The sequence below is a fragment of the Camelus ferus genome, chromosome X (genome assembly GCF_009834535.1).
Source record: "Camelus ferus isolate YT-003-E chromosome X, BCGSAC_Cfer_1.0, whole genome shotgun sequence".
NCBI classification, from domain to species: Eukaryota; Metazoa; Chordata; class Mammalia; order Artiodactyla; family Camelidae; genus Camelus; species Camelus ferus.
Window position 1 is genome coordinate 88,956,043 of NC_045732.1, and position 19,387 is coordinate 88,975,429.

The 19,387-nt window shown below is 43.5% G+C and overlaps 1 protein-coding gene across 1 annotated transcript in view; it reads left to right on the top strand.

The window, feature by feature from the left end:
* The window catches only part of PLAC1 (placenta enriched 1), an 81,308-nt gene that overhangs the window by 651 nt on the left and 61,270 nt on the right, over window positions 1-19,387 (top strand). The window lies entirely within an intron of this gene.

Below are 19,387 nucleotides of genomic sequence, written 5' to 3' on the forward strand. Positions count from 1 at the left end.
GGTACATACATATAATGGAATATTATTTGGTCATAAAAAAGAAGGAAATCTTATCATTTTTGACAACATGAATGGACTGTAAGGGCATTATGCTAAGTGAAATAAATCAGACTGAGAAAGACAAATATCAATGATCTTTCTTACATGTGGAATCTAAAGAAAAAAAAACAAGCTCATAAATACAGAGAAGAGATTGATGGTTGCCAGGGGCAGACTAGGGATTGGGGGTGGGGACTAAAGGGGTGAAGGGGATCAAAAGGTACAATTTCCAGTTATAAAATAAGTATGTCCTGGGGGTGTCATGTACAGCATGGTGGCTATAGTTAATAATATTGTATTACATGTTTGAAAGTTGCTAAGAGTGAAGTAAACCTTAAGATTTTCATCATAAGAAAAAATACACAAATATTGAATCATTATGTTGTACACCTGAAACTAATGTAATATGTTAATTATACCTCAATTTAAAAAATGGAAGGGAAGAGAGAGCAAGAAAGAATAAGGAAGTACCTAAGGGAACTCATGTTTCCCATGCCTCTGAGCCCAGGGCCAGCCTAGGGTATTGGGACCACCCAGAGATACCATGTCAGCCTCTGCATTTCCCACGGTGGATGTTATTATAAGCCCTTGGAACTTGTGGGGAGGGGCGCTTCCAGGTCATCTAATGATCCTTGAACCCCCTCTACAGTCCCCACACCACAGGGCTCTCCAGCTTCTCCCTGCACTCCTCCGGTGGCAGGGATCTCCCCTTTGGGGTAGGGGGTGGGCAGAGAGTGGCACTTTTGATCAGCTCTGACTGAGAAAGATTTTCTTTTCATTTACCGAGCACAAATTATGCAACAGACACTGCTTGATGTACTGGGGATAGAGCGATGGCTGAAACAAGTGAGGTCTCTGCTCTCCTGGAGTTTACAGTCTAGTGGGGAGGCAGATAAGAAAAGAACAGAACTCCCCCCACCCAGCTTGTCACTGTCCCCTGACCCACCAGTTTGTGGTGCCCAAAATGTAACCCAGTGACTCGGGAAGCTTTGCTTCATCAGTGGGGCCAGAGCAGAGCTCCTTTATTCTAAAAAATAAATTTTTATGAATACGACCTAAAACCACCTTTTCTTTTTGGCTTCTTGGCCACATCACACACTGACTTATCATGGGCTGACTGTCACCAGAAACCTGTAAGCCTCCTCCCTTTTTTTTTTTTAACATATTATACCGTGAAGTCAGTTTTCTACTAACCTATATTTGTGCAATTGATTTGGGGGACCAAATTACAAGACTTTTCACTGATTTCTGTTAAATTTCGTTTTCCTAAAATATCTTGTCATTCCTATCTATGGAGCTAGTTTTGGATTCAGCAGGATAGGAAGTCCTTTGCAAAATTTACTCAGGGCCTGCACATAAAACTTAGAACACTGGCTAATCACAGGGAGAAACTGGGTCTCAGCCAAAAGTTGGAGGCTTGACAAAAACCAACACCAGTGTGTGGCAGGAGTTTCACCCCATGGAGTGAAATTTTTTTTAAACCCGGAAGCAAAGCCATCATATTCTACTTTGGTTCCGCAAAACAGTGCAGGAAACTCCAAAGCATAGCATAGATCACAGTATTTTCAGAAAGATCCCCAACTGTTTACCACATGGTTGATACCAGATTGGGTCTGTGAACTCAAAAATGCAGCTGTGTCTTTGGCGACAATGGGGAAGGGGGGGTTTTCAGATGCCAAATCTTCAAGGCAAGGGGACATTCTTGGAGAAAGTGCCCATGAAGACTAGCTCTTGATATGAGCTGCCTGAGCGAGGTGCATCTCCTTGGTTGTTTGCATGGAAGGGCTGGAGGCTACACTGTGACTTGGTGATCCGTGGGACAACAGAAAGACAAGGCAATGCCTCTGCGTTCCGTGGCAGCCAGGCGGAGCAGGTTCTTTCGGTGGCATGCTCGGGTGGACACCGAGGTGCATGCTCTGAGACTGGGATCCATGGGCTAGCACATTCAGCCAGCTAGGCAGGCTGGCAAGCCCCACTTAGGCAAACACCCCTAACCTCCCCCTCCCTCCCCCACCCTCAGCTCCACATTCTTGAGGTTTTCGTTCACCAGACCTGAGTTAAAGCCTTGCTGCCTGACTGCTAATTATTCCTGGAAGTGGCATGCTATGAAGTCTGCAAACATTTTCTGCAAACATTGGCCCACAAGAGGCGAGCTGTTGAGTTGAGTTCTGGAAGCCAGGAGGCTGGAGGTGGGAGGGAGCCCGGGAGGCATTCCTCAAGCATGAGGCAGTAGGGTCCCTCTGCCTGCTGGAGCTCTGCTGTAAGGTCAGCGGGAAACAGATGCATTGAGGACAGTCCCCAAGGTGGGATGGGACCACCCAGGGGCGTGGGGCTTTTCAGACTTGTTTTTCAGGTGAACATATGAGGCTGGGCCAGGGCCCTTTATGTAGCTGGACTGTTGATGACTTTCCGTTGTCAAAAAAAGTTTCATCTGCCACCCAGCCAAACTTTGCTTGCACACATGTTTTCCAGAGTCAGAGACAAAAATGTGTTTGGGGAGGGGGGGCTGGGGGGAAACTGGAGTGACAGTTACATTAGCCGTATGCAGGGCCATCCTCATCACCTCGGCATTTCCTGGAGATTGTTGCAGCCTCCTGTGAACCCCAGCCAAGACTCTTTCGAGATCCAGGGCAAGCCCCATGGCCAAGAGCAGGCTGGCCTGGCTCAGAGGGAGGAAAAGGAGACTTCAGGGAGAGCAGTCAGGCTGCTAGGGCTCTCTGCCATGGGAGCCCACCCTACCAACCTCTTCAGCCTCAACTACCACGGCTCTGAGCCTCTAGCTCTAGGAAACCCAGGCTGGACCCCAGCACCATGCTCGTGCCAAGCAGTTTCCAGCCTCTCTGCTGCTGTCCATGCTCTTCCCTCTGGCCACTGCTTCTCCATCCTAACCCCCACTCAACCTTCAAGACTCACTTCCGGTATCACCTCCTTTGGAAAGCCTTCCATGATTCCCTCTTTCTGAGGGTGGCCTTCTCTTCTGTGTTCCCACAGTGAGATGGAGTGAGGAAACTGGGAAACCAAGAGGTTAAGGAACTTGCCCAGTGTCACACAGGGAGGGAGTGGTGAGGCCACGATTTGAACCCAAGCTGTCTGGTTCTGGAATCTGCCCCACTGGAAAGTGAACTTTTTGAGGACAGATGAGTCAAATCATCTCTGAATTGTCAGCATAGATCCTCCAGAGATTTTGAATGAACTTAATTGAGCCACATCTGACCATTGAGCCTATAGAGAAGATTCTGGAAAGGTAGAAAGGGCCAGAAGAACAGTCCCTCATGACACATGTTTCCCACCTGCCCCTTTGGACAGATATCCAAGCCTAGTAGACCTGTCTGTGGGTAAGCTCCCTCCCCCCCAGCCCAGAGAGCAAAGGCCAGAACCAGGCCCTAGGCCCCACCTTGGGAGACAGCCTCTGGGAGGCCATTTCCTAACACCAGATCCTTTCCACCGGGCCTGTCTGCCTCGTTGCCACCAGTGTTACCATGACTTCTCATTTGGTTTTGGTTAAAGACAACAATGTACTTGCTCACTGGGAGAGTGGGTGGAACAGGAGAGGGCTTTGTTCGAAGGATTCACACTTAGCCCATCCCGCCCCAATCCCAGGGAGATTTGGAGCAGCCAGGAGGAAATCTTTGAGTTCTAGAACTTTCTGTCAGCAATCTCAAAGCCTTTGTTAGAGCTTCACCTATGTGGAATTACTATAGACAAGTGCAAGCTGGCCCTTATGACCGGGTTTAGACCCACTGCCAGTCCTTTCCAGGACTCTCAGAGGCCCTTTTGAGGAAATAAACAGATATCCCTGTTAAAACAGTTGTTCAGGTAGAGCATGATGCCCGGGATCCAGAGCCTCAGATCATGCATCTGGGCAGAGTGGCTGTGGCTGGGGGCGCTGGAGCAGGACTGCCTGGATGGGCTTCTTGGCCCCTTCCAACTCGGACTTTCTGCAACAGCATATTTCTTCTACTTTAGTTCATATTTTCTTTTTCTTTAATTGCGATACAATTTACATTCATCTAAGTGTCCAAACCTCGTGCTATAGCTCTGTGAATTGTTTGATACGTGTGTACCTGTGTGTGTCTCTGTATACACTGTTCAGATCAAGATCTGGAATGATTCCAGCAAATCACGGGCTTCCTCCTGTTCCTTCCGGTCAACGCCCTCCCCCAAAGGAGATCAGTATTCTGATCTTCATTACCATACATTAACTGTGCCTCTTCTTGTACTTTATATAAATGGAACCATAGAACCACACTTGGTATCTGGCTGCTTTTGCTCAACGTTATATTTCCGAGCTGTATCTTGATTACCATGTGTACCAGTAGGATTTTTTTTTTTAATTGCTGAGGAATGTTGTATTGTATGGATATATCACAATTTATCCTTTGTCCAGTTGATGGACATTTGAGTTGTTTCTAGTTTGAAGCAATTATGAATAGAGCCACTGTGTCCATGCCTGTACTTGTCTTTTGGTGGAAATACTATTTCTATTGGGTGTTTACGCAGGAGTGGACTCGATGGGTCATAGGGCATACACCTATTTAGATTTTTTTTCAATTAAAATTTTCTTTCTAATTTTAATTTTTCTAGGGGGAAGTAATTAGGTATTTGTTTGTTTGTTTGTTTTTAATGGGAATACTAGGGATTTAACCCAGGACCTCTTGCATGTGAGGCATGCACTCTGCCGCCGAACTATACCCTCCCTCTTCACCTATTTAGATTTAGTAGCTATTGCCAAGCCATTACAAAAGTGGTTTTACTAATTTACACTTCCATCAACAAGGTCTGAAAGTTCCACTTGCTATAATCCTTGCCAACACTAAGTATTGTCGTTCATTTTATTTTACCCATTTTGGTGTGTGTGTTCCTGACTATAGCTTTATCTATGTTGCTGGAGATGTGGTAATGCGTGAGTATCACTGCAGTTTGTCTTTGACTAGCCAGACATGGATCTTCAACAAGGAAGCCATCCCTTAGCACAGCCTCTGAAGTAGGCACTAGGTTCAGGGTAAGAAATATCCAAGGGACGTATGTCCAAACTGGCCTTCTGACAGTGGCTGTTTCAGAAGAAAGGCTGCACTGTACTAACATCATTTAGAAAAATGTTACTTGGGAGCAAAAGACAAAAGCAGCTCCAACCCTAATTCCTAACTTCTGGCTGTTTGTGCAGGCCCAGGAATTTAGAGCTGAATTAAACTGACCACCCATCCAGGGCAGATCAGAGGAATCTAAGGGTATGAGTGCCAGGTGCTTAGGGATCCACAGCATTTTTATAGCAGCTTTATGGAGCTATAATTCACCCAGCGTAGTATATTCACAGAACTGTGCAACCATCATCACTATTCTAGAATATTGTCATCACTCCAAAAAGAAACTCCAGAGCCATTAGCAGTCGCTCTGTTCTTTCCTCCCTCTCAGCTCCTGGCAACCCCTCATCTACTTTCTGTCTCTGTGGATTTATATATTCTGGACATCTCATATAAATGGAATCATACATGTGATCCTTTGTAACTGGCTTCTTTCACTTAGCATAATGTTTTTAAGGTTCATCATGTTGTAAAATAGGTCAATAGTTCATTTCCTTTTATAAGCAGAATAATATTCTATCATATGGCTATATCACATTTGGTTTCTCTATTCATTTGTTGAGATGGGCATTTGAGTTTCCATTTTTTGGCTATTGTGAATAATGCTGCTATGAACATCCATGTACAAATGTTTGTGTGGGCATATGTTCTCAGTTCTCTTGGGTACATACCTGGGAGTGGAACTGCTGGGTCATAGGGCAACTAACTCTATGTTTCACTTTTTGAGGAACTGCCAAACTATTTTTTCAAAGTGGCTGCACAATATTATAATTCCACCAGCAATGTTTGAAGGTTCCAATTTCTCCATATCCTCACTAACACTGGTTAGTTCTCATGTTATCTTTTATTATAGCCATCCTGGTAGGTATGGAATAGTGTCTCATTGTGGTTTTGATTTCCATTCCCTAATAACTAGTAATATTGAACATCTTTTCATGTGCTTATTGGCCATTTGTATATCTTCTTTGGAGGCCTGTCTAATCAGATCCTTTGATCGTTTTTGCTATCTGTGTTTTTATGATGGAGTTGTAAGTGTTCTGTATACATTTTAAAGATAAGTCTCTTATCAGATATATAATTCACAAAAATTTTCTCCCATTCTGTGGGTGGCCTCTTCACTTTCTTGATTGTGTGCTTTGAAGCACAAAAGCTCTTAATTTTGATGTAGTCCCATTTATCTGTTTTTTTTTCTTTAGTTGCTTGTACTTTTGTTTCATATGCAAGGAACCGTTGCCTAATCCAGAGTCAGAAAGATTTACACCTATGTTTGTTTCCAAGTGTTTTACAGTTTTAGCTTTTCTATTTAGACCTTTGATCTATTTTGATTTCATTTTTGTATGTGGTATAAGGTAAGAGTCCAACCCTGTTATTTTGCATGTGGATATCCACTTGTCACAGCACCATTTATTTAAAAGACTATTCTTTCCCCATTGAATTGTCTTGGCACCCTTGTTGAAAGTAAATTGACCATAAATGTGAGGGTTTGTTTCTGGTCCACAGCATTTTTAACTGACAGAAAAGAATGGCTAGATATGGAGGACTTACAATAGTCCCAATGTTCCAGGCTAGCACACCCAGAGGCCTCTTATCCCTCCACTCTGCAGAGAAAGGGCACAGCCCAGGGAAAACAGTCACTGAAATTAGGTCTAATGACTCAACCTGGAAGCAAATCATGTTGGAAAGTTACACGTACTTCCAGAGCCAATCTTCCTTTCTCTGGAAAGTTACGCTTCAATGTAGACCCCATTTCTCTTTCTGAAGCACGCTGCCCCGAGTTGAAGAAAAGTCTTCCCTTCTGACTGAGGCCCTTTTCCCCTTAGCTGGGCACTTCGTCCAATGTTAACCCCTTTAAGACTGCCCCCCCCACCGAGTTTAAGCTGTGATCAGAGCCCAGACTTTCAGAAAGTGGAGGAGCCTGGCTTCATATTTTTCCTCAAAGGAAAACGCTCTTGCCCACATCTTGTTTGCCTCACCCACAGCCCCACACTCTGGGCAGCGCCCAGCAAGTGGCAATGGATTTATTCTGGATGTGTCCTTCTCACTTTTGCTGACAAGACTCCACCTGACAGCGAGCTCCTGACAATTGAAGCCGACTGCCGAGGGCAGAGAGGGAACCCAGCCTGCCCCTGGCTTGGGCCCTGTCTAGTGCCTGATGACGCTGGCTCATGCCTTGAAGAGATTCTTTACCTCTTGACTAGAAGAGTTCCTTGACTTGGGGGAAGCAGTGTGCCAGAGTGGAAAATGGGACAGACTTTGGCTCCGGATAACCTGGGTTGGAATCCCTGTTTCTGCCTGTCCTTGCTGCAGACATGGAGACACACGGCTCACAACCCCTGTGGAGAAAGACGCCACTGCCCAGCTGTGAGGAGTGTGGGTAGTGGATGGCGTCCACCTGTTAGCTCCTTCAGGGTCTGCCTCGGCTTTGGAACTAAGGCCACGTTGTTCTTGGGGTAGTCCCCAGCCAATGACTGGTCAAGTAGGTGATCCAAGGCCCATTTCCACCAGACGGAAGACTCCTCTAGAAGGCAGTCTTTGCACTGAAGCTCCCTTTGGGGTTGGTAGACTTTGACAGGTCTGCACCGCGGCAGGACAGACCCCTTGCCAAATCCTGCCCCCATTTCTCTGAAGTTCAAGACTGAGGGCATGGAGGAGCCTTCTAGGAAGTTAATATTCTCTACGTAGATCTAGATTCTGGTAACATGGGTACACACATTCACACAATCATGAAGCTTGCACTTAAGGTTTGTGCAATTTATAGACTTACCTATACATGTTATGACTCAATTTTTTAAAGGGAAAAATAGTGAGGAGGGATTTTTTAGTATTAATTGGCATATATACATGCTAAGTAAGTTTTTTTAGTTTATAAAATGCAGAGAAGTAGAAAGAGAAAAATCGCCTACAGCCCCACCCCCAAAGATAGCCACTGGGGACATCTTAGGTGTTGCATCCCACTCTCCTCCACTCTTATCACTCCACTGCTCTGTGGTGCCGTTTTGGCTCTTGGAGGAAGGAAGTTTCACAGTCACTTCCACTTTCCTGAGAGTAGAGCTGGGAGGATTGTTTCTAGGCTCGCTTTCTAGCCCCTCTTTCACCCCTTCTCTCAGATAGAACCTGAAGCTGAAATTTCCATTTCCTAACCTACACATCACCCCTCACTGAAGCTGGGAGCCTCTGGACCCCTGGATCTCTCTCTGGAACAGCACAGATCAGGGGCCCAGGTACACTGGGGTCTTTTGCCTTCATAGGAGTTGAAACACTAACTCAGGCCCCAGAGGGCTTTCTGATGGGAATGGCCCTGACTTTCCCCAAGACTGCAATGGTTCAGGTTCAGAGCAGCCAAGCTTTTTGCCTATTGTTTTGTTCGAGAGAAAGGCGTTGTGGGAGAAAAGCATTTTCCAGTTTGCTTAGATGACTGCAAACTGTCAAGGTGCACACCTTGTAGGGAACATCTCAAGGTAGATTATAATCAAAACCAGGCAGCTGGAACACAGGGGCTTTCTTCTTAGACCACTGGCTCTCAAAAGGTAGTCCCCAGAACAGCAGTGTCAGCATCACCATCACCTGGGAACTGGTTATAAATGTAACTTTGGGGGAGCCCACCACAGACCTGGTAGTTCAGAAACTTTGAGGGTGGGACCCATTCATACATGTTTCAACACGCCCTCCAGGTGATTCTGATGCACTCTCAAATTTAAGATCCTCTTTTCTAGAGGTTTCTAAATTCCACTGCCAAAGAAAGCAAAAATGTACTCACTCAAGCTCCATTTATGCTCATAACCGGAGCACCGTGTCCTTAGCATGACTTAGGGGCACGAGCCAGGTCCATATAACTTCAAAGTTTCTTGTTCTTTATATCCTGAACCCAAGGAAATGCATTCCTTTTTCCTCTGTTAGTTGAACAAAGATGAAATATAGCCCAATGTTCCCCCAACAAAAAGATTTATTAATTTGTACTAATGACTGTTTAGAGAAAAACATAAAAACCAATGTCCTTGTTGAGTTCTCCTTCTCGGAGGCAAAATGTGGATGTTATCTGTAAAATCAACAAATTTGTCACCAAAGCGAAATGTTATCTTTTTCTGAGGATTTTCCCAGGCATCTCAAGGCCTCAAGGACCAGACAGTCTCCTCCCTCCTCATGATCAGATGAAGAGGGTTAGAGCTTATGGCCAGAACCCAGTGCTTTAAGACAGTTCAGACATAAGTTTGTTTTCAGGTTAGCAGCTTTGCTCAGGCACAGCTGAAGAAAGGAGTCCGTGAACCTGTTCACAGCCTCAAAGAATCTCCACAGACCTTTGCCCCTTTAATATATGACCAGTGCAATGGTCTCTTGGATAAGGATACGAAAGGCACAGGCAAGAGAAGCAAAAATAGACAAGTGGGGCTGCATCAAACTAAAAAGCTTCTGGACAACAAAGGAAACCATCAGCAGAGTGAAAAAGGCAACTTATAGAATGGAAATAAATATTTGCAAACCATTTATGTGATAGGAGATAATATCAAAAAATATAAGGAGCTCCTACACTCAATAGCAAAAAAAATGAATGAACAAAAGCAAATAACCCAATTAAAAACTGGCAAAAGACCTGAATAGACATTTCTCCAAAGATATACAAATGGCCAACAGGTCTATGAAAACGTGTCCACATTACTTATCACCAGAGAAATGCCAATCAAAAGTACAATGTCACCTCACACCTGGAAGAATATCTATTATCAAAAAATCAAAAGATAACAAGTGTTGATGAGAATGTGGAGAAATTAGAACCCTTGTACAGTGTTCAAATGTAAAATGATTTAGCCACTATGGAAAACAGTATGGAAGTTCCTCAAAAAATTAAAACTAGAACTATCATATGATCCAGCAATCCCACCTCTGTGTATTTAACCAAAAGAATTGAAATCAGGATCTCAAAGAGGTATTTGCACTCCCATGTTCATGGCAGCGTTATTCACAGTAGCCAAGATATGGAAACACCCTAAATGTCTATTAACAGATGAATAGATAAAGGAAATGTGTTATACACATACAATGGAATATTATTTGGCCTTTAGAAAGAAGGAAATCCTGCCATTTCCGACATGGACGAACCTGAAGGGCATTATGCTAAGTGAAATGATCCAGATACAGAAGTACGAATACTATATGATTTCACTTATATGAGATATCTAAAATAGTCAAACTCAAAGAAGCAGAGAATAGAATGGTGGTTGCCAGGGCTGGGGGGAGGGTAAATTGGGAGTTGCTAATCAGTAGGCATAATGTTTCAGTTCTGCAAGATGAGGAAGTTCTAGAGATCTGCTGAACAGCATCGTGTCTATGGCTGACAATACTGTATTATATACCTAAATTTTTTTAAGAGGCCATATTGCATGTTAAATGCTCTTACTTAAATAAAAAATATTAACTAAACACGTTAACTCTAAAATAAACTAGAGATCTGGAAAAAAAAAAAAACAAAACCCAAAATTGTGACCAGTGTTGTGCTGTTAAATGCTTAATAACCTACTCTCTGAGAAAAAAAAAAAACCCACCTATATATCTTGATTACAAGTGTGTAGCACACAATTTACAAATAATAATAAAATATAGAAATCCATTATTATACATTTCATACAGCAAAATAACTCTCATAGAGTGCTTTAGTCAATTTTTCCCCAACTCTTGTGTCCATAGCCAACCTCAGGTGGCAATTAACAAATAAACGTGGTTCCGACAGGAGTATTGGCTGATATATTGATTTACAGGACAAAACTGAAACAACAGAATGTATATCGAAATTTCACTAGTTCCCATCAGTGACATGAGTAACTTCTTTACTAAATCAGATAATAGTTTCTGAATACTTGAAGAACATTTCCTCAATTTTTTGTGCTATTTAAAATGTAGCAGTTACAGAGATGACACAATTTTAAATTTAATCTGCACTATTAACATTTGTCTATCACTTTCTTAAGTCTAGACCAGGAGTCGTCAAAATTTTTCCGTAAAGAGCCAGATAATAAATATTTCAGGGTTTGTGGCTACACAGGGTCTCTGTGACATATTCCTTTTTACTTTCTAACAACCCTTTAAAAATGTAAAAACCGTTCTTAGCTTGTGAGCTGTACAAAAACAGGCTGTGGGTAGAAGTTCACTGACCCCTGGTCAAGAAAAATCAACCAAACAGTAGATTTAGCACTGATTCATAGCAGTTACTAATTTCCATGATGGAAATACTCCTAACATGGCTGATTTCAAACTACCAACTTGACTTCCCTGAACTGAAAGAGGCAAAGAGATGAACAGTCGCAAAACATTGTATAGTATTTTCACTACACAGATACAAAAGACACAAATAACCTCAAGAGCGTGAATAGTAGTAAAGCATGGTAAAATAATTAGGAAGTGATGAGTTCTGAGTATTTATTAGCTTTGTTTTTAATCTTATTTACTTAATTGGAAGTTTCTATAATTTAATTTTTAATAATGGCTGTACTTAACAACCAGCTCGCCACATTTCTGAAAGTGTAATGATTGGCTCTTGCAAGCTGATATGAGCAACCACTGTGACCACACCAAATTTCAACCTATTTGTTTTGGTTCTGTTGGATTAAAAAGAGAATCTTCACTCAATTTGGTCTATTCTTCCTTGTAACAAAAGGATTTACTACAGGGTTTCTTTGAAGCTGGAAGTTTCCTTGGCTCTTCTAAAATAGGAAATGATTTTAGATGTTATTTTTACATATTTTCAAAAAGAGATCTGTCTCTTTCTCCACAGCTTCCTGACCACCTTTTGCTTCCAAATAATGAGAACTATTTAAAGGAAAAAGGAACTACTGCAGTGTGGTTTTAAGAAAAGCACATACTTTGCTCTTTCAGAAGTAGTTACACAACAGTTCTGCTCACAAACTGGGGAAGAGTTAAAATAGCTTTCCGAGGTCCCTCCCAAGGCTGTGATTTTCCTTTCATCTGCTCAGGTAATGCCGCGTGTGGGACTCATTCATTCTTCAGCTGTTTGAGCACGTACCATGTGGCAGCCACTGTGCTGAGCCCCTGAGACACAGCGGAACGCAAGAGAGACACGAACTCTGATGAACCAATAATTACTCAGATCATTATTTACTTATACATCTCATAAGTGCCTTAAAGGAGATCATATAACCTAGGGGGTCTGACCTATGCTGGAGGGGTTGAGGATGTGGCATTTAACCTGATACGTGAAGAATGAGTAGAAAGCCAGGCAAAGGAGAAGGGGGAACAAAGTGGAATAACCTCCGGCCCAGGTGGCGGGAACAGCCTAGAGCATGCTTGTGTAAAGCCCAGATGTACATACAGTACATAAACAGGTATATAGTTTATCTTTGGTATTTAAAATTTCATGAGGGGACAATGATCAGGAAAAAGTATCTAAAAAGGCTCCTGGGAGGAGGGAGACAATAATGAAAAAAAAATGTTGAGAAATATTGGTCTATGTAAAGAAGGTGGCACTTTGAGCTATTGTAGAAGCAATGGGAGAGCTAAGATGCTGGCCTCTTCCCAAGAGGACAGATGACCGGCAGTTTCCTGAGCCTGAGATTAAGACAGGAAGTTAGAAGGCTCCTGGTTTGCAGCAATTCTGGAAAATGTCCTCTGTTATCTTTCAAAGACTGCCTCTTCCCCATTCACTCTATTCTCTCTTACTGGACACTTGTTAGACCTTCTCATTCTAAACTCCCTGTAGCTTAACATCTCTCTCATAGTTTCCATCTCCCCGTTCCTCTGGTCTGCCTCCTGGACGATTTCCTCAGATCTAGCTGCTAGTTCTCTAATCCTCTTATCAACTGCATCTGGTCTGCTATTTAATCCATCTATTAAGTGTTCTTTTTTCCATTTTGATGTTTATATTTTTCTTTTTCAGTTCCACTCATATTTTTCAAACTGATTCTTGCCATATCATTCCTATTCATTAAAAAAAAAATTTCTTTTAAACATTTAAAGCATACTTATTTTCAAGTCCCTTTCAGATTTCTCTATTTTCTCTCATTCCTGAGGTGTGAATTCTCCTATTTGTCAGACCAGTCTCATAGTGGTTGATTTCCTCATGGATTTATCAAGTTTGGGCTCTGAATTCATCTTCAGAATCACAACGACAGACACAGACTCATGGGCTACACTGCCTGGATTTGAATTCATAGTAGCTGAGTGACCTTAGGCAAGTTGCTTCATCTCTCTGTTCTTTAGGTTCAGTTTCTTTAAAATAGGGCTGTTCTAAGAATGTGTTACTATAAAGCACTCAGTGTAGTGTCCAACACATAATTAAGCACTTAGTTGGTGTTTTTACTGTTATTTGGCAGGAGCTGTTTTACCTGGAGGGCTGCTTGCGTACCTCAGGTTAGCGTGGCTCCCTCCCCAGTCTCAGCTCAAAGTGGCCAGGACACTTTTGAACTGTTTTTTTTTCTCCTACCCCTGTCTCCATTTATGGGCCAGCCCTTCCAGCTGCTGGCTTTCTAGAGGAGCTCAGATCCTGCTCCCACCCCCCACCCTGCCATCAAAACCTTGCGCCCTGGATGCGTGTCCACGTTTGATTCCTCTATAGACTGTGGAGTTGCAATTCCTGCTCCCTGCTGCGGCTCTGAGATACCTCTTCATTTCCGGCACTAGAATTTACTTGTTTTTGCTTTTGAGCTCTACTACATATTTGAATTTCCTAAAAATAATGCTTTTGGAGTGAAGGAGGAGCTTCCTGCCACAGCTCAGGCAACCAACATGATCAGAAATCCCTGAATGTTCTTTCTAAAGAGGCTTACCTCTCATTTGGCCATGGAATCCTTGAGTGAATCCAGGACACGAAGTTATATGTTTTATTTGCTTTTGTTTCCCCTGTGCCTAGCACTGGGCCTGATGCCCTTGACATAGGTTTACTGAATTAAGAAATGAAACACCACATTGGCAATAAACGCTATAAGCAGCCAGCTCACTGCTTGGTTTCTCCAAGAATGACCGCCGTCACCGCCAAGACGCCGCCCCCACCTTCCTCATTACCACGAATGAGCTCCATCAGAGCGACATGGTTTCTAATAGACAAAATTCAGGATAATGCATTCAATCAGTGACTAGCTCACTGGTAAGCACCAGATCTGGGTTTCTCTTACTCTCAAAGCAAAATAGCAAAGTGGAAACACTGCCGAGGCCACAGATTATTCTGATTTTCAGACTGTTTTTGTAAAAAAGCACCAGAGTAAAACGTTAAACAGGTAGCTGATGCAATCTGGCAAAGGGAGTGTATACCTCTATTTATATAAAGACACGCACATATATCAGGCCATCAGCAGTATTTGTACAAACAGTGACTCTCCTATGAAGGTAAAGGCCACCCCCTTCAGTTCCAGTGGCTGAGATACATTTTTCCAATCCTGGGGGCAAATACGGACGCAGCAAGTTCCTTCTTCCCCTTGGAAATTTGGCAGGCGTGGCAACTCTGCCTCTGCTGCCACATATTCCCTTGGGGTTTTCTGACTCCGTGCATATGGCGTGTGTGAAGACTTCACTTAGGTCACCTTACGCCTTTGGCAGCCAGCATGGTGTATGACGACTCAGGAAGACCCTGGTGTTTCCCAGATGGGACCAGATCTGGCCATGCAATTACTGCCCTCCAGCTGGGAAATGTGATGCCGGGGTGATGAAGTGGCTGCTGAGAAGGAGGCAATTTAACTCTGAATTTGGTCTGTTCTTTATTTAAATCCAAAGATTGAACCAATACCCACACATACGCACACGTACGTGTAAAGTCAATATCACACGCACACGCACACGCATACGCCCACGCCCACATACATCACTCCCCAATCACAGGAGGTATTCTTTAGGACTTCCTATCGGACTCCCCCGAACACATATTTCCTAAGCTCATCTCCTACACTATCCCCTGTTTACTCGTCATCTCATCATTCTCGCTTCCTTTACTCTCCTACTCATTTCCTTATCATTGCTTTTCACCCTCCTGGAGTTCCCATTAACCCAGATGGTCAGCTTTGGGCCCTTTTAGACAGACACAGAGATCCTAAATCCTTCTCCTGTGCAAGCTGCTTTGCTTCATTCTCTCCCTTGGCCACAGAGAAGCCTGTGTCTGGGTACGATTCTGAATGAAGACAGCCTCCTCATGGAAGCTGCCCAGTCAACGGTAATACACCACTACCCTGGGAGGGGGTGGGCATTCTCGGTTATAAAGGAGACCACTGGAATAAATTTGATCCTAATCATAGCATCTCTACTAACTCGTCCTTCCTTCCATCAACATACTATTCACTGTCACTCCAGAGGCAGCCGGGAAAGAATATGGACTCTGTACTTAGACTTGGGTTCAAAGTTCAGCTTCAGCAGTTAATAGCTGGGTGACCCTGGGCAAGTTTCTTACGCTCTCTCAGCCTCTGTTTGTTCATCTATAAAGTTGGAACCAAATAGACTATATATTCGAAGTGCTGGACACATAATAAGCACTCTATCAACAGGAGCAATTGCAATGATTATTTGGATGGTGGTCATAACCCTTGTCTCACCTGAGGCAGCGATGCTCAGTGTCATATTTTCTCAGAGTTCAATGGGTAACTCTAAAGATCTACAAACATCTGCTCACATCCAAGCATGTGATAAGCTCAGAGCTGCTGATGCTCAGCACAGCAGAAGCTTTCTAAACTCTAGGACAAACAACCGACAGATCTCCTGCCCTCAAGGGGCCCCAGCCATCCAAACTAGCCGATAAGAGGAAAATGTAAACATTGGGGATTAGGTTTCAACATATGAATTTTGAAGGGACACAAACATTCAGTCCATAGCAACAAGCATCTGCTAAATTATTCCCTGTAGACCACAAGTGCTATGAAAATTCACGGGGTGGGGGGCAGGGAATGGCTGCTGTGGGTAGGAAGTCTTCCCGGAAGAGGCAGGGCTTGAGCTGAGACTCAAAGAAAGGGCAAGATTTGGAGAGACCCTTAAAAGAGGGGACATGGGCTGGATAAACTTGGGAGGCAGGCACAATTATTATTTCCATTTCACACATAAGAGAACTGAAGGCCAGATAAGGCTAGTGACTTCTCCAAGGCAACGCATCAAGTAATTGGCAACACTGGAATTTAGGTAGAGATCCGTCTCCAACGCTGAAGGCTGGATTTAAAGCTGACTCCAACAGAAAAAAAGATGGGCTTTTGTTGGAGAGTAAGAACTAGGGAGCCATTGACAGTTTTTCAGAGAGGAGTGACATGATGAAGGCAGTGTTTCTTTTATATATCAGGGCACAGACTTTTAGGAGAAGATTCTAACACTACAGGGGTCAGTGAGGAAGCAAGTAATTTAGGGGTGAGGATTAAAGCCTGACCTGGAGGCAGGGGCGTAGTGGGACTGGAGAAGGCATAAAACCATGAGGCATGTCAGAGGGCAAATTGGCAGTCTTGGGAACTGACTGAATATGGAGAATGCAGGGGAAGGGGATTAAAGTTTTAAGAGGACCAGAAGATTTGCAATGCTGCTGCTGGAGATATTGGGAAGATGAGCTAATTTGAAGATTGCTGTTTATATAAAACAGGCTCTGACTTCCTTTATATCTATTGTTATTAAATCATTTTATTGGAAAAAAAGAATGTACACCATGAGGAAACTGACAATTTCAGAATATGAGATATTCTACAACACAACGGACCTGAACTCTTCCAAAAGTCAGTGACACACACAGACACTCACAAATCAAGACTATGCACCACTGTAGAATCAATGACACTAAAAAGACATGAGTAAATACAATGCACAAGCTTTGATTTGGGGTTTTTTTTAATTTAAAAAAATTATAAGACATTTGTGGGATATTGGAGCAATCTGAATATGGATTGGAAATTAGATAATTTTAGATTATTTTCTTAGGTGTGATAATGATTTATGGTGAGGAGGGAGAATTTCCTTATTCTTAGGAAAGTCATTCTGGAGAATTTAGGGTAGCATGTCACAATGCCTGTAACATACATTCAAGTGCCTCAACAAAGGAAAAATACATATGTGTATAAATAGACTGATTGATATAAACAGAAATATACAGCAAATATGTCAAAGTGTTAATTGTGGAATCTTGATAGGTATATATGTGTTCATTGTACTTTTTTGATCAGAAAAAAATAATTCATGAACAAAGTAAAAAGTTAAAACAGTACAAAAGAATATGTAGTGAACCTTTCTACCCCAGACACTCAGTACTTCCTTCTCAGAAGCAACCACTCTGCACATTTCTTGAAATTTGATCTGTATTTACAAGCCTGTGTATGTATTTGTAGATCTTTTTTTTTTTTACATAGATGAGTTCATGCCATAAATCATTTTGTTAGCTTCAATAGACTGTCTTTTATCTATGCAGCTGGGGGAGTAGTTGGTCAGTTAATTAAAAATCCGTTAAAGCAGAGGTGCCTGGATCTACTAGGGAGAGGCATACCAGTGCAGCCAGCATCAGTGCGTTTTACGGAGGAAATGGAGAGCATCCTTTATTCTGAGAGTTGGCTCCACAGAGGCCAGGTAAGCGAGCTTCCACTGCAATCAATTGTGGCAGCTTGCTTTTTCAAAACTTCATCAGCCTTCTCAGAGATTGGTGCATACGACAGTGTATAGATCTGCCTCATTCTTTCAGCACAGTTTTGAGGATGAGTTGCTATTAGGATGGGTATGGTTTTCATCATAGTGTACTTGGGGTGATGCAAGGCAGGGGGGCATCTAGGTGGAAATTGCCTGGGCTTCCTGAACTTACCTGATCCTAACAACATTTGGGGATCTTTTGAACAGTTCCCAGGCTGGGGCAATGCTGCCTTAAGCAGTTGGAGAAACAAGACTGGGGCTCCAGTGACAGCACTGCTCTGAGGGATGAAATTCCACTAATGGTGCTAGTTAAAGACATGAGAATGGACAGAGAGGGCAAGACGCCAGCGAGATGCTGAAGTCCAAGGACAGAGCTCACAAACTCCCATATGAGCTTCCGCCCCCTGCCCTTCCCCACCAAAGATGATTGCCTCCTGTTGCAATCATGGGAGTCACATTTCCAAAGCATGTGCAGCTTTGAATATGAAAACCCTCCCTAACTGCCAGCACCTGGGCAAATTCAAATCCTACACTTAGACATCGGGCTCCTCCCTGTAAACGGGAAAGATTTGATTGGAAAAATGTGACTCCAGCCACCAGATCTGAAATTGAACTTAAATCGCCTGAAAAACGAAAGCATTGGCACAATTAACGCAAAGGGACTGGATTCCTTTATTTTTTATTTTTATTTTTTTTGCAGCTAAATCCTGAACAGCTTGCAAACCTTGGGAGGCAGCCATCACATTATCATTCCTGATATGGACTTGAATTTCTAAGAAATTACTTTTTTAAAGATTTGTGGAATTGAATCCGTACTGAAAGCAGTCCGAGGAGACTCAAGTCACAGTGTTTCAAGAACAGTCTTGAGACGAGATCCTGAGCTCTGTGGGGCCTTGAGTGCCCACAGGCCCATAAAGCCAGGCACTGGCCCCAAATAGTTCCCTTCAGGAGTCCTGGAAACCCCAGTCCTGCATCTAAATCCCCCTCTGAAGTGGGACTAGGTGGAGGAGGCAGCCAGGTCCCTATGTCACATGAAGGACCCAAAATACCAGAGGGGAACATTGGCTTGTCACACTGCCTGAAAGGTTCACATTTCAGTGTGAAGCACTGAAGTCCCTTGCCTTCTCTAAATCCAAGTGTCTTGGAGATAGAGACAGGATCCTCAATCTTTTTAGAAGGTCAGCTCTTCACTTAAAGTCCAAAGCCAAATGAAGAAGGGAGCATAGAGCCACATCTGGACTTGCATGTGAGCCTGGACAGCGGGCAGGTGGTAGAGCAAGGAAAGGATGCCTAGAGGGCCCAGAGCCTGCCAACCTGACCCTGGAGTTACTGGTAGAAACTTCGGGAATGACAGAGGTGAGGTGTGTGGCCTGGGGAGAGACAAAGTCAGGAAGTGCAGGGACCCAGGCCAAGGCTCTCACATGTGGCCCCTCAGGCACATGCTGGCCCTAATGATGTGACATTGGGACACCATCACCCCAGTTCCCAATTCCCTGACTCTGTGGTTACCATGACCATGCCGAGTGTATGTGCTTCCCACATCTTCCATGAGCCTGCTGAGCTGGGACACTTGCACATGCCTCCTGGTTCAGTGGCACAGACAGGCGGGCTCCAATGGCCGGGGGCAACCACAGGCCTCACAGCTGAGGGATCAGGCCTCAAGGATCTTACAATACAACTTATTCCAACTCTACCAC